At 45.2% G+C, this 15,599-nt stretch overlaps 1 long non-coding RNA gene across 4 annotated transcripts in view; it reads left to right on the forward strand.

Moving 5' to 3' along the window:
* Window positions 1-2,655: 2,655 nt before the first annotated feature.
* LOC119563780 overlaps window positions 2,656-15,599 on the forward strand; it is an 84,742-nt gene continuing 71,798 nt past the window's right edge. For all 4 annotated transcript variants that reach the window (XR_006286010.1, XR_006286009.1, XR_006286011.1 and 1 more), the window contains exon 1: window positions 2,656-3,051. This is a non-coding gene — a long non-coding RNA (uncharacterized LOC119563780). The remainder of the gene's footprint in view (window positions 3,052-15,599) is intronic.

Consider the following 15,599-nt stretch of genomic DNA (forward strand, 5'->3'; position numbering starts at 1 on the left):
CATCACAAAGGAAGACACATACATAGGGAACAGCCCTTATTTTCATGACTGTTGCAAGATGGCATATGATTTTTACAGAGCATGTGATGCTGTCCCACAGAGCTGGAAATCATTTCTCCCTGTCTGTTCTCTCCAGGGCTCCCTCTTCCACCGTGGATACTAGAAGTCCTGCGGTTTTTCTAACAACAATGTATGCCTCTCTGTTCTCAAAGTAGTTGCAGTGGTGGTGATTTGCATCTGACATCTTAGAAAAAGGTGGCCGTTATGAGGGGATTTGCTGAATTATTTGAAAGAATACATCAGGTTAGGGTGCGTGGAACAGGGGATCTGGCTTCTATTTTTTGTTCTGTTAATGACTTACTATGTAACTATGGACAAATCTCTGGATCAGTTTGCCTCTTTGCAAAGTGGGTCTGACAAAATGTGCTGTTCATTGTTCTTTTTGGACCTTCATCTAGTTGTCTACAGGAGGTGCGTATGCAGCTTTTATTACTGGAGTATTTGAGCACCTCCCATCATTTATCTATTTATCCTCCCACTACCCCGTGAGGCAGGGGAAAATCCCATTTTACAGATAGGGAATTGCGTCAGAGAAAGATTAAGGCCCAGATTCTCAAAGGTATTTAGGTGCTTAACTCCCATTGAAATCAAGTGACAATTGCACACAGAAAGTCTACAGCAGAACTCAGAATTGAACCCCAATTTCTTGAGTCTGACTCCAGTGTATTAATGAGACCATCCTTCCTCCTGATGCTGCCGTGGGTTTTTTCCCCACTTTGGACTGAAAGATACTTGACTTTCAGAATCTCTTGATGTCAGCCATTTGACCAAAATCCTCATGCTATGTACCGTCCCCTGCTCCTGTGCCATCACTTCACTCTCTTTAGAGACCCAGAAAAGGGCTATGAGAAGTAGGGATCTCTCTGAACAGAGGCAACTTACACACATTGCAATGAGCGTACGTCTACTCTCGTTCGGGTGGTGGTCAGAGTACAGATGCTGCATGCCCCCCTAGCACGGGTATAAGTAGCAGTGAAGATGAGTAGGCACTGTTTTGGCAAATAAAGATACGCCAGACCCTTATAGCATGTCCTCTATATGGCTCTCCCCTCTACATGACCAAGCAGTGCCTCTCCCCGCCTGCACTGCCATTTTTAGCAGCAGTGTCCTTTTGTCTCCCCACTGCCAGAGCCTTTCTCCACTGCCTCCTCCCTGCCAGAGCCTTTCCTTGGCATGTGTAGCTCCGTGCTACAGTGTGGATGCAGCTCGCTTTTCCCTGCAGTGCGTAGCTACATGTGCACTACACGGCACCGCCTGTGGTGTGCTGTGTAGATGTTGCCTTAGTTTCCTCACGTTATGGCCTTTAATGCTTTGTGTGCCATCAGCTTTTTGTGCCAACCATCCATTTACCCTTCTGTCTAGTCCCTTTCCCATCAATAACTGCACTGGATGCTGGTAGCCTAATAGTTCTCTCTGTCTTTCTTTCTTTTTTTTTTTTTAATAACAAAAACTAGTCCCCTGGTATCAGACCTCCCTGAGCTGGGAGTACGCGAGCCCCTTATCAATCTGCTTTCTCTATGAAACCCGTATTCTACAGGGATTCTAGAATCTATTATTCTCTCCTCTCTGCGTCTGGTGCTACAGACAGTCTGGAAAAGAGACCACTTGAAAAGAGAGAGCAATGCCAATATGGTTTATGAATTCCTGGCACATTGCTTCACCCTGAAGGCTATATTAAGCAGCAAGGATTTTTAAAACAAAGACCTCTACTAACCTCACCACAGGCAGTGAATCTGCTGATATATTATTAATTTTATGCACTAACTTCAAATGATCTGACTAAAACACCACTTGTCTTCTCCTTGCACTTGCTTATCATATGACTGCTGCCCCTTCCAGAAATGTCACTTTCCTTCCTTCCTTTGCTGTTTTAAAATATATAAACTCTAAGTCTGTTTAAACCACAATAACCCAATTATCCTGCACAGAAATAGGGCTAAAGCCAAAAGAAAACCATTATAATCCCTACAATGAAAGTCCACAGCTAACAATTGAGAAAAGAATAAACACTATTCAAATTGTTACATGTTAAGATCTACATCATTTGTAGATAAGAAACAAATTTACATTTTAATGTTAAATATCTGGAAATACTACTTATGTCTTAAACTATCTGCTGAGTATTACATACTGACATGGCTACAACTGCAGTGCATACATAGAATAATTCCGTTCACTAAGAATCTCATTCATAATTATATTGTCCAAAGGCAGCCTAAGAGTGGGTGAGAGGCATTTTCAATGGGAGAAATTGTATTTGGATCATAATCCAGATATTAGGGTGGGATTTTCAAAAGAGCTCAACATTGACCAAACTCTGCTCCCACCAAATATTTTTTTTCTACCTTTAATAGCATTGGTGCATTCATAGTTTTAAACCAAGGGCTAGATCCTTCTGAAGTCCATGGGGGCAAGATTGGGCTGCAAATAGCATTCATAGTTTTACACCAAGGGCTAGATCCTTCTGAAGTCCATGGGGGCAAGATTGGGCTGCAAATTTTGTTCCCTAAAGTCTTGTGGGTTGTCGCAGAAACCTGATACACTTGGAGAGCAGGGAAGAGGTTAATTCAGGTCATGAATGAGGTAGGAAGGGGACCAGCTGGGGCCAGTTATGCCCCAACGAGGCTTGGTGTGTGACCAGCCTGTGTTTGCTGAGGGAGGGAAGAAGGTAGTGCCTTTGGAGAAGGCTTGTGAAAGGATTCAAATGTACTGAGCAGTAGGCTCGAGCAAGTAGCAAAGGGAGAAGTGGGATGTGATTACTGGCGTGGCCTAGTTTTCAGGCAGTTGTTGCTTCTCTGGAGGGAGACTGGCTGGAGCAAGCCATCCTCTTTTTATTCCTTTGTTTTGTCTGGATTGGGGTGCAGAAACTTCTCATTTGTGGAACTCTTTTGAAACCGAGAAGGGGAGGACGTTTTCTGCTTTGACTTGAGGGACAAGCTACCCTACCTGCTGGAGAGACACTGAGGCAGCAACTTCACCATTCAGAAAGAGGTAAGGCACTGGCCCATATGTCTGTTACAAGGGTAGTTTAAAACCCTCTCTGATGTAGAATCAAAATGTTTCTCTTTCTCAGCAGACTGGAAAAAACATGGCATGGAGAGGGTACTAAGATGGAATTAAGTAGGAAAGGCCCTAAATGTATCTGGTTTTTAAATAAAAAAAAGAAAACAAAACAAAAAACTCCCAGGTTTATTCTAGGGTCTCTGTCATGGGTAGGATGCTAACAACGATTAAAAGTAAAATAGAACAGAATAAAACATTTCAAATTACAATTACCTTGACTATGCCACAAGTCTTAACAGTCAGTTTAAGAATGCCTCCTTTGAACAGCCATAGAATCCTAACCTTTACTGAGTCACTGCATGGTCTTGGCAAATGAGCTGAAGGAGTGGTGATTTGTGTGTGACTTGTGTTAAGCTGCTCACCATGGCCAGTGTGAAGTGGTTTTCAAGAGTCTGAGCAGACTTTGGCTCAGCTGGGTGTTCATGTAGCTAATACAAGCACTATTCTCTCTTGCGAGTAAACTAACTCCTGAGTGTTTACTAAGGCCTTGCTTAAGAGAAAGCTACAGTGGCTTAACTCAAATCCATTTTAAAATTGAATTAGTTAAACTAGTGACTCTGGATAGTTTGTCTTAAACCAAGCCTATTTTATATTAAGCTAAGCCAAAATAAGTGTCATAGACATCAAGATTAGAAGGGACCATTATGATCATCTAGCTTGACCTTCTGCACACTGCAGGCTACAGAACCTCCCCCACCCACTCCAGTAGTAGGCCCAAAATCTCTGGCTGAGTTACTAAGTCTTCAAATCTTTACTTAAAGACTTCAAGTTACAGCAAATCCACCATTTACTCTATTTCAAACCAGCCAGTGTCCTATGGCCCGTGGCATAGAGGAAGGTGACCCCCGCCTCCCCCCACAGACATTACCCCTCCCCCGCCCCCGCAGGATCTCTGCCAGTCTGATGAGGGGGAAATTCCTTCCCAAGCCCAGATATGGTGATCAGTTAGACCCTGAGGATGTGGGCAAGATCCACAAACCAGGCACCCGGGAAAGAATTCTCTGTAGTAACTCAGAGCTCCCCCCATCTACTGTTCCATCTTCAGCAGCTGAAGACATTTGCTAACAGCCATCATGGTTGGGCCATATGCCACTGTAGGCAATCTCATCATATCATCAACTTATCAAGCTCAGTCTTAAAACAAGTTATGTTTTTTGCCCCCGCTACTCGCCTTGGAAGACTGGTCCAGAATTTCACTCTTCTGTCTAATTTCAAGCCTCGACTTATTGATGGCCAGTTTATCTCCATTTGTTCTTGTGCCAGTTTTAGCCCTTAAGTTGTGTCCACACAAGTGGTTGCAGTGGTTTAAAACCCTTTTTAGGCTGTACCTACATTAGAAGCTAGAGGCGGGATTCCCCTCGTGAGTATAAATAACAGTGAAGCTGTGGTAGCGGCAGGGAGACACAGCTTAGCTGTATGCGTACGTACCCTATGTACCCACTGGTTTCAGGTGGCTATGAACTCGTTAGCCGTGCTACCACAGATACACTGCTATTTCTTCTCTCCTTAGCTCGATGAGAGCAAATGGTAGCTCATAGCATAGACATAGCCTTAGGTACACTCGTGCAACTTTCTCAAGTAGACAACCCTAAGTATTAGGGTATGTCTGCACTTAAAAAACACATAACCCTGTGGCCTGAGCCTGGGCCAACTGCCTTGACTCATGGGGCTTGCACTATGGGGTTAAGTAGCAATGTAGATACTTCCACTTGGGCTGGAGCTTGGGTTCTGAGACCTAGAGTGCGGGGAGGGTCTCAGAACCCAGACTCCAGCCCAAATGGGAATATCTATGCTGCTATTTTTAGCCCGCTACTGCGAGCCTGAGTCGGTTGATCCAGGCTCCAAGACGCCACTGCCAAGGGATTTTTGTTGTTTGCAGTGTAGGTGTACCATTAGATATAGAGGGGCTGGGCAGCAACTTTATCTCACTGATATTCTCTGCTCTTTGGATTGCCATCAGTGTATCTTCTGGGCACAGACAAGGCCTGCTACTGATGAAGCTATGGCTAGTTGCATCACTGTTTCAGTCTATTATAACCATCCTGGTAATATTTGCTAAATCAGGTTTTGATTGCCCTGTTGTACTAATAAAATATTGGTTTCCCCTCCACTCTCCTCCCTCTTGATCAGTGATAGCAAACAGCTTCCATGACTAATAATATGAAGTGCTATCCATCTTCAGTGCTGTACAGACCCTAACTAAACTAATCATGGGAGCTCGCTTTCCTGTGGGCATAGCAATAAAGTAAAAAGGTGACTGCAGTGTGAGTGGGACTGAAGAAAGAGGGTCATGTTTCAATAGGGACCTAACTGGGTGTGATACCTAGATTTCAGGAATGCAACTGGTCGCCAGGCTTACGGTGGCAAACACTGGCCTCCGTGCCTGATCAGTAAAGGCCTTTCCTACAACTCTGCATGTCCCATCATTTTATTACTAATAAAACAGTGACCAGCAGGCAATCATCATGCCTCTTGATGGCAGAGGCCAAAGACTGAATGGGCCACAGAGACATCCTACCATCTCTCGTTTAAAATTTTTCCTGCAAGTTAGGGGTCAAACACATTGGTAGAGCCATGGGTGGCAGGTATCATAGGCTGGGGAAGGCTGTGCCTTCCAAAACAGCCAGGTGTGGCTCCACCCATGCTTTGCCCCCAGGCACCCTCCTGGTTCCTGCTCTGGCTCTTCCCAGTTCCCATGTGACATGGCTCCCTCTTGCGCGGCCCCAGTGCCAGCCCCAGCCCGCGCTGCCCGCCCTCCCTCCCAGTGCTGGGGAGGATGGGACCGCACCTCCTAGCGCTGGGGGCGCTAACCTGGGGTGGGGGCCAGTGGCTGCCTTGAGGGGGCTCTGGGGTCCGGCGGGGCCTTGGTTGAAGGGGCTAGGCTTCGGGCAGAAGGGGCTAGCCTCCCTGAGCCAGAGGTCCACACGCCGCCCATGGGTAGAGCAATGTAGGGAACATTGCAGTGCTACTGCCAAGCCTGTTCTGTGGATAAGTGAAGGATCTCTGCTTCCAAAGCTATCAGAGGACACTTTCTACCAGCCCTGTGCTTCACTCCAATTTCTTAAAGAATAAGACTTGGTCTGATTCAGAGGAATCTACAGTACCTGATGCTTCCTGACTCGTCTTTGGTCTAGAAACAGAAGTGAAAATTCCACAGGAGCCAGCATTATCTGTGAGATCACCAGGTCTTCCTGGTCTCTGAGTAGACTGGCCTAAAGCCAAAGCTGCAGAAGACAGTATAAATAATTGCTTTTGGGACCACTGGGGAGAGTTCAGCAGCAGGCCCCATTACCCTTTTAATAGGGTGCAGTGTGCCCATTGGCTGGTGTGGAAGGACCTCCCCAGTCATATCACTCTTCTGCTGCTAGCTCAAGAGTCCCCTATTTCCTCACATGTCCCTGGTATACAATTGGCCAAGATTAAGACTGCACTCCTACAGTGGAGCAAATCACAAGGGAGGAGGAAGACTCCTTGTGCCCTCTCCCATCTCTTGCATGCTTATGCAGGACAAGGCGCAATATTGCCCATTAATATTTTGTGTTTTTGGGTTTTTTTTCAAAGCCTAGGGGATTTTGGATGCCTAACTCTAGCTCCAATTAAATGAGTAATTAGGCATCAATTGTTTGAGCAACTTTGAAAATCCCAGTCATCATTCTCCGTACAGATGGGCCTGGGCTGCCAAGTTCAGCTCTAGATCTGAACTTCTCTAGAGTTCAGTTGGGCTCCTGGGCTATATAAGTTTTGAGATGTTGCTCTTCATTGCTGTCATTAGACTCCTATCTTTGCCTGTTGAATAGGCTCTTAAGTTTCCCCCTTATAGTATGGTAATTATCCTCATCATATTAAAGTGCAGAAGAAACTTCAGTGAGGAAAATAAAAACAGACTGTACTCATGGTGGCAAACTTTTTATTTCCTTTAATGTTCTGTTTTTATGTCTTACTGCCTGGACCTATCCCACTAATAAGCTTTTAATGACTGTTCCCACTGATATCATAGTACTTCATTCTTTGCATGCCACCTTTATTTTCTGCAAGAAAAATCAATTAAGCACCATGCCTCCCTGACCCCTTCTTGTATTAAGGCTTATCCCAACAATTAGGATTGCATTATAGCATTCCATCTTTTTTAATTTTTGTTCTACAGACATTCCAGCAAGTCAGGTGTCAGTGCAAAGATTAACTTTATTGCAGCACAGCACATAGTTTAGCTCACGTTGGTATGAAACCACTTCAGTGGCCTAATTACAATGCCTACATAATTCTTTTTTTTTTAACAAGACTGACTTACTTTTGGGCCAGAGTTACTTTTGCAGTGGTTTCCTTGATAATGGGATACAGCATGGCCAGAGGGCAGCAGGAGAGTGATAGAGGGGAGATATGTAAGCCCCTGGATGATGAGAGCCTTATTTCCTGTAGAGGGAAGAGAGGTTGCTATAGATAGAGCACCCGAAGCCAGTCACCTGATCAAAAAAAAACCCCTGCGTCAATCAGACCGGGGGAAGGAGTTGAAGCAGAGTGGTTTGGTGTTGAAGCAGAGAGCAGTTTGGAGGGAAGCAGAGGAGAGTTTGGAGAAGTGCTGTGGCAGGCTAGAAGACCAAGACCCTAGGTAAAGGGAAACTTTGGCTTGTGCAGAGAGAGGGCAGGAAGCCCCACAAGCTGAAGGGCCAGAGGGGGAAGTAGCCCAGGGGAAGGAATCGCTAGTTCAAGTGGTTTGCTGCTATCCCTAGGGCCCCTGGGCTGGGACCCGGAGTAGAGGGTGGGCCTGGGTCCCTCGCTGTCCACTCCCCTTCTCTGGGATACTAGTGGGACAGTTGATACCCCAGATCAGGGGCAAGAAACGGTGCCCTGAAACCCCACCCCCCCAAGAAGAGAAAGTGTGGGACCCATCACAGTAGTGCCAGCAATTTGCCACAATAACTTATTTCTATGTGAATATGGTAGGTTTCAGGTGTGGGGGGGGAAGAAGACTGCAAAATGCATTTTTCTACAATCCAGAGCATTGAAGGATTTCATAGATTTGCCCAGAAGGGGCAGTTCTTATCACCTGTGTTACACAGGCCTTAGAACTCAGCCAGTGATTCCTGCATCTAGCCCAGCTATTGGTGGTTGAATCAGAGCATGTCTTTTAGAAAGGCACTTGGTCTTGATTTTAAATACTCCAAGTGATAATTTACCGCATCCCTTGGTAATCTATTCCAATGGCTAGATACCGGTAGAAATTTGCATCTTATTTCTATTTTGAACTCTGCCAACTTTCACAGGTAAGCAAAGTTGCTGCACTTCAGAAAATAGCCCCAACTGCAACAATTACCCTTAATTTAATCATTTAAATGGAAAGGTACAACTTATAACTACGGTTTCAGCACCAGGTATCACTCTGTTCTATCCGTCACTTGGCCCTGTAGCTCATAGTTTGGTTAATTTGACCCTCCCTCCCTCCTTCCGCAAAGTCTGTGTAAAGCAAACAAAAACGTTCTGATTGTTTCTCCTGGGCTGGATTTCCCAGCACAAAGTATGCACACTTCGTGTTTGCTGTAACACATGTCTCACGAATGCAGCTCTAAATGTACATGATCCTATGGCATCAGAAGAGACTTTCCTTGCAAATAGCATTACCAATCACCGCCCTATATGCACCACTGCTCTATAGCGTTATCCCTATTGGTTCTTCCTGCCTCCTCCATCCCCGTATGCCATGCAATTGCAGGGAATTCTCTGCTCCTGTTATATCCACAAGGCACAGACAACTTAATTTCTTTATTTATATAGGGGTGTCGTGTAACTGTTCAGAGTGCTCTGAACAAACAGAGCCCTGGTCAGATTATATCGCCCATGGACATCAGGGTCTCCCCTCTTGCTCTCCCACTGTGATGTGAGAAGAACCCCATCGAAAAGAATGGGGGCCCAAGGCAGTGCAGTGGATCTGAAGTTAATGTTGAGCCAAGCCAAAACAAAATACTTTGATTAGGAAACATCAAAACATTTAGCTTTGGTCAAAACAGAATGTTTCGAGATTTCTGTAATTGAAGCTTTCCGTTTTTTATTTGTTTCAGCGACGCATCAGTTCTCTATTAAAACAACTTCAGCAGAATTTTCAACCAGCTCTAGAGAAAACACTTTAGTTGTTATAGTGTTATAGTATACAGACAAAATCAGCACTCCGGCTTGCATTCTTTTTATTCCTTTTTAATTTTAAGCAGGTCATGGGACCTAACTTATCAACCGTGGCAAACTTGTTGCTGCTAATTGGTTAGATGTCAGATGATAAAAGGGAATAATTTCAGTTGTATTCATTTCACAAGAGATTTATTTTTGTTTTAGTAGATATTTGCTGTTATCAAATCTACTGTAATAAGTCGCTGACATGAGAAGCTGTTACTGCCTTTGGATTGTTTTTGTAGGACTCCTTTTCCTTGACTCATACAGTGCATGCAGTCTGAAGAGAATTTCCTTTGCCTTATTTTGAACCCACTCAAACCCTGTGGGTTAAATTGCATTACTGCGGTTGCTGTCTGTGAAAGACTGTTATAAAAGGGATCAGCGCTCCATGGAAAAGATCTAGTGAAAAACAGGACAGAGGGGTCTTGACTATGGAAAAGGGAGTGGGGACAGGGAAATATCTCTAACAAATATATACATGGTGTATTAGATTCTCACGTGGCATAAACTGTAGCTCCAGTGAATTCAATGTTGCTATGCTGATTTACACCAGCTGAGGATCTGGCCCATTATATCCTACGTACTATCATTTGTTTCTTCCAGCATAGCTTTTTGGGGGGTGCTTATATCCCTCATGTCTAGCACAGACTTCCTTGCAGCTAAGAAATCTCTTATTTTAAAATATGAAATCTTCCTCTAGAGATGCATGGGGCAGGGTTTAAATGACAGGCATCAAGGTTGCAACTACTTTAAGTACAAAGAAGTCTAAAACAGTATAGGAGGGTTGCAAACATGAAACTCCTGAGGTTCTTCCATCCCCAGAACATTGGCTGTCTGTGCCTACTTAGCACTGAACAATGCAGGAGGCCACAGGGTTGATAACTTGATAGTACAAAGTACTATAACAGGATATGAAGTTTCCTTATGGGGGTTGCATTAAACAGCAATATACCATTTGCGTGAAACAAATTAGTTCAGCTAGACAGTGCCAAACCATGTACTTCACAGGAAAGGATAACTGATCAGAACCCATATTCTCATGATCCTTAAAGAAAAGGAATTCAAGTTGCACTGATAACTAGGACTGTCCATGATTTTGTGTGTGTAATGTCTTTTATTGGGAAATGTCAGTCTGTTCAAACCAAAACTGTACCCAGGAAAGGGTTGTTTTTGGTGAATCTCCTGTCTTTAAATACCTTGCAATTGTTAAAACAGGATGTTTTGGCATTTTTGAAATGAAAAGTTCTGCTTCTTGGTTTTGAAATGCTGCATTTTGAAAGGTAAAAGGTCAAAACTGAAATGTGTTAACATCCACAAAACATTTAGATTGGGTGTGACATTACCCAGCATACAGTCTGGACTGATGAAGAGCTGTATTTCCTCATTTGTCCAAACTGGGATGCCTTTTACACTGTGTTACTGGTGAACAGCCACTCCTGGCCAGTTAAAATACAGCCTCCAGCATGTAAGTTACTCAATACTGTGTAGCTGGGGGTGCTACTAGCTAGTCGCTCATGAATTATACTGCAGACGAACCCCAAAAGACTCTTTTAGGCCCAGCCACGTCCCCCGGAAATGTACGTCCTGTACTGCCCAGCACTCTACTGGACAATGCAAGCTCATAGAAAGTCTGTCATTTCATCAAATGAAAATGATATGCACAGACCCTGTTATCTTAAGTGGAGGTTCCCAAACATTTCAGTCAAAACACACTGGTTTAGAAAAAACAATAAAAGAGGTTTATTAACGACAGAAAGAAAAGAGAGCTTTTAAGTGACTACAAGTAATGAGTCAGGATTGGTTAAAGAATAGCTTGCATTTTATCTTTTTAAGTGCCTAATTTAACAGACTGAGTGAACTTAAAAGCAAAAAGGTTTCTCTCACAATAAGCTACAGCAGTCTGTACTGTTTGAAAAGCCTCTCAGCCAAGACCCCCTGCCCACCCCTCTCCTTCGGTTCTTTAAGAGTTGTTGATGTCCTGAGCAGAGATGAAGGCAACCTTGCTAAGTCATGGTGACAGACAGCCTGTTGTGGCCATAAGATTGCCAGGCATCCGGTTTTCGACCAGAACGCTCAGTCGAAAAGGGACCCTGGTAACTCCGGTCAGCGCTGCTGACCGGGTCACTAAAAGTCTAGTCAGCAGCACAGCGGGAGTAAGTCAGGCTCCTTGCCTGCCCTGGCTCTGTGTGGCTTCCAGAAATGGCCGGCATGTCCGGCTCCTAGGCACAGGGGTTGCCAGGGGGGCTCCGCGTGCTGCCCCTGTCCAGAGCGCTGGCCAATGGGAGTTGCGCGGGCGGTATCTGTGGGCAGCACACAGAGCCCCCTGACCTCTCTCTCTATGAGCCAGACATGCCAGCTGCTTTAAGGAGCTAAGTGGAGACAGGGCAGGGAGGGAGCCTGCCTTAGCCCAGCTGCGCTGCCGACTGGGAGCTGCCTGAGGTAAGCACCGCCTGGCTTGAGCCCACACCCTGAACCCCCTGCCCCAGCCCTGAGCTCCCTCCCACACACCGAACCCCTCATTTCCGGCCCCACCCCAGAGCCTGCACTACCAGCCAGAGCCCTCACCCTCTCCTGCACCCCAGTCCCCTACCCCAGCCCGGTGAAAGTGAGTGAGGGGGGACGAGAGTGAGCAACGGAGGGGGGGGGGGGGGATGCAGTGAGTGCATGGGGCCTCAGAGAAGGGGCAGGGGCGGGGCAAGGGTGTTTGGTTTTGAGTGATTAGAAAGTTGGCAACCCTACGTGGATGTGAAGATCGAACTGTCTGTGGTAAGAAGAGGGCCTGAAACATAAGGCCTTGTATTAGAGGCCTGGTATGAAGCCTGAGGCCTGGCTAAAGTAGTTTAAAACTTTGCTTTATATCAGCAAAGTTTTAAGTTGTGAGCAAGAGGCAGGCCTTGCTCACAGAGTCTGGCAAGAACAGGGCTGATGTTGCAGAAACACATATTCCTAAGTAGTGCTAGGCACAAGAATATATATGCAAACACATTCCAGAAAGCTGGTACCAGAACACCTCAATACCAAAACATCCCCCAAAGATAACAGGAACACACTGGCGCAGCCTAAAGATAAGGTCAGGATGACCGCATGATGGATAGAGATGTTTTGATCAATCCAACATGTAGAAGGCAATGGGGTGGCACCCAAATACGCCAGAGGGTGGCGCCCTAATACATCATTTGTTTGTATTGGTGTATAAAGATGTATCTCAGAGGGAATGTCTTTGGCCAGCCTTGGGAGCAGTGGAAAGTCCCGCCACTGACTTAGCTGCGTCCATTGTCTTGAGCATGCATGTCTTAGTATCCTCGTAGAGTCTGCCAGGTGCTATTACCGTGCTTCGTCGACAATAAGCCTGGTCGGGCACCTTCGCTACTAAACCAAGTCTTGTGGTCTTATTGGGCAGTTCGATCGGCGCCAAAAGAAACCTCATCAGCTTTCTTTTGGCCCAATCCTCTAATTTGTCTAGGTCCCTCTGTATCCCTATCCTCCAGTGTATCTATCACTCCTCCCGGTGTATTGTTATCTGTTAACTTGCTGAGGGTGCAGTCCACGCCATCCTCCAGATCATTCATGAAGATATTGAACAAAACCAGCCCCAGGACTGACCCTTGGGGCACTCCGCTTGATACTGGCTGCTAGCTAGACATGGAACCATTGATCACTACCCGTTGAGCCTGACGATCTAGCCAGCTTTCTATCTACCTTATAGTCCTAAATGTCTTGTCCACTCCTTCCCCCTGCCAGAGAATGGTCGCTTAACTAAGTGATAGCCCACTTGACTTTGTTGATACCTGTCTGGGGGTGCCAGTCTGTCTTTGTTGCTGAAGAACTAGTTTGGGCCCATCTTTCTATCTCTAGAACATGTTACAGCAGGAGTCGACAACCTTCGGCACACGTCCCATCAGGGTAATCTGCTGGCGGGCCACGAAACATTTTGTTTACGTTGACTGTCTGCAGGCACGCCCTCCCCCCTCCCCCCCAGCTTCCAGTGACTGCGGTTCACCATTCCCAGCCAATGAGAGCTGCAGGAAGTGGCAGCCAGCACTTAAACAATTAGAAGGAGGGAAGGAAAAAAAGAGAAATGTGGCTTGAAAGAGAAAATCTTGAAACCCTAAAAAAACCCCACTTGTTTAGACCCCAAGGCTGCCAGCGTATACTTTGAGAAGCTTAACTTTTTTCACTCTCCATTAACTTAATCATTCATGATTAACTTCTGCAAACCGAAGTTTCAAAATGAAGGCCCCCATGCTGGGACCGTTCACATGGCTACAGCTAACCATGTGCATAAGCTTTTGCAGAGTTGCAGCATTTAGAGCACTTTGCAGTGATTGTAGCCAGAGACTGAATTCCAGGGACCAGATCCTCAGCTGGTATAAACTCTGAGAATCTGTCTCCTCATTTTTATTCCTGTCTCTAACACTGAGTCATTTAGTGACACGGGGAAAGTCAATTCTCTGTGCTTCAGTTTATGTTTCACGCTTCGTGGGATATTTACCTGTATTGCAGAGGTGTTGAGATGCTTATGTTGGGATCCTTTAATGAAAGGTGGCAGTACTGTAAATGGACAAGTTACATTTTGTTTGATACGTTGTACGCTATCCTTTATGTTCATCAGCAGTTGTCATCCCTGGCAGCGTTTCTGTACATGCGTGCGTGGTGCTGATATGTCATCAAAAAAGTTCCAATGTATTTTGAAGACTGTCACTTTCTCAGACGCTGCAGAGCTAGACAAAGCTACAGGCCCTGGGAAGAATGGCAGAGCTGCAGTGAGCTTCCTGTTAACTACATTCTCATGCCTCTAGTGGGGCAGTGCAGAGGAGAATCTTCTTCCTTTTCAACCAACCGAGAGGAGGCAAAAGGGGCATCTAAAGTGATCTGTCTGCACATTTGTGATAGGAAAAAGATAGTGCTCTTCTGCAATTATCAAGATTTAATTAAAAATTAATGGATAAAATGGAACTCCAGACTTGCTTATATTCTCTTGATTCTGCCTCGGTCATTTTTGGAATATTGAATAATATACTGTACTTGCTGTGTTAGCCTCTGTGGCAAACTGACGTTCTGCTTTGAAAAAGTTGTTCATTGTTCCCCTGAAATGAGTGTTTCTGAAAGCCAAATTTCCCTTTCATTCTGTAAGCAAAACTTTCAAGGACTATCTCTCTTTAAATAATTGGACAGTTATATGCAGGACTTCATTTTATGAAGACATGTCTGGCTTTGTGTATGTGACTGTAGATTATTTTTGGAAAAACAAACAACAAATGTGTTACAATTACAGGTGTGGCTTGCTTGATTTAGGGTTAGATTTTTAACCTTACAGTCTGGCCTGGTTAATCGGTAAGGTAGCACTTATCTGAAGAGAAAGTACTGACTGTGTCACAATTCAGTCCCCGACTCCCTTTGGCTGCAGAACATAAGAACGGCCATGCTGGGTCAGACCAAGGTCCATCTAGCCCAGTATCCCGTCTTCCGACAGTGGCCAATGCCAGGTGTCCCAGAGGGAATGGACAGAACAGGTAATCTTCAAGTGATCCATCTCCTGTCATCCATTCCCAGCTTCTGAGGCTAGGGACACCATCCCTGCCCATCCTGGCTAATAGCCATTGATGGACTTATCCTCCATGAACTTATCTAGTTCTTTTTTGAACCCTGTTATAGTCTTGGCCTTCACCACACCCTCTGGCAAGGAGTTCCACAGGCTGACTGTGCATTGTGGAAAAAATACTTCCTTTTGTTTGTTTTAAACCTGCTGCCTGTTAATGTCATTTGGTGACCCCTAGTTCTTGTGTTTATGAGAAGGAGTAAATAACACTTCCTAATTTACTTTCTCCAGGAGGAAGTTATCTGCACCAGCCCTTTACCTGACATAGCTTATTTCCCCCCAGTATGTTGGCCAGCATAGCTGAGCCAGTATGTTGGGAGGGGATGGAGTGGAGGCTCCCCTTCTCACACATGCAAGCAATGGCCAAACACTGCTATTCTCTCTCCCACCCCGCCCATTCTTCAATATAGAAGCAAGCAGAGAATGCCTAATGTCCTTGGGTTACCATGTACCACAGGTCCGTTTGGCTCAAAATTAACAAAAGAGTGCAAGGTATTTAGAAATCTTTGGATGAAAGGTGCTGTATAAGAAATGCAGTGCCCTGTTACTATTATAAACTGATCTAAAAGTCTCAAATGTTTTGGCTTTAAAAAGAAAATAAAGCTCGCTCTGGCACAGATCAGTGTGGTGGAGCTAATGAAACGGTGTCTATTTTGCTTTTGCATACCAGGACGCTTCCTCATCATAGAATATCAGGGTTGGAAGGGACCTCAGGAGG

This window comes from Chelonia mydas, chromosome 15 (genome assembly GCF_015237465.2).
Source record: "Chelonia mydas isolate rCheMyd1 chromosome 15, rCheMyd1.pri.v2, whole genome shotgun sequence".
NCBI classification, from domain to species: Eukaryota; Metazoa; Chordata; order Testudines; family Cheloniidae; genus Chelonia; species Chelonia mydas.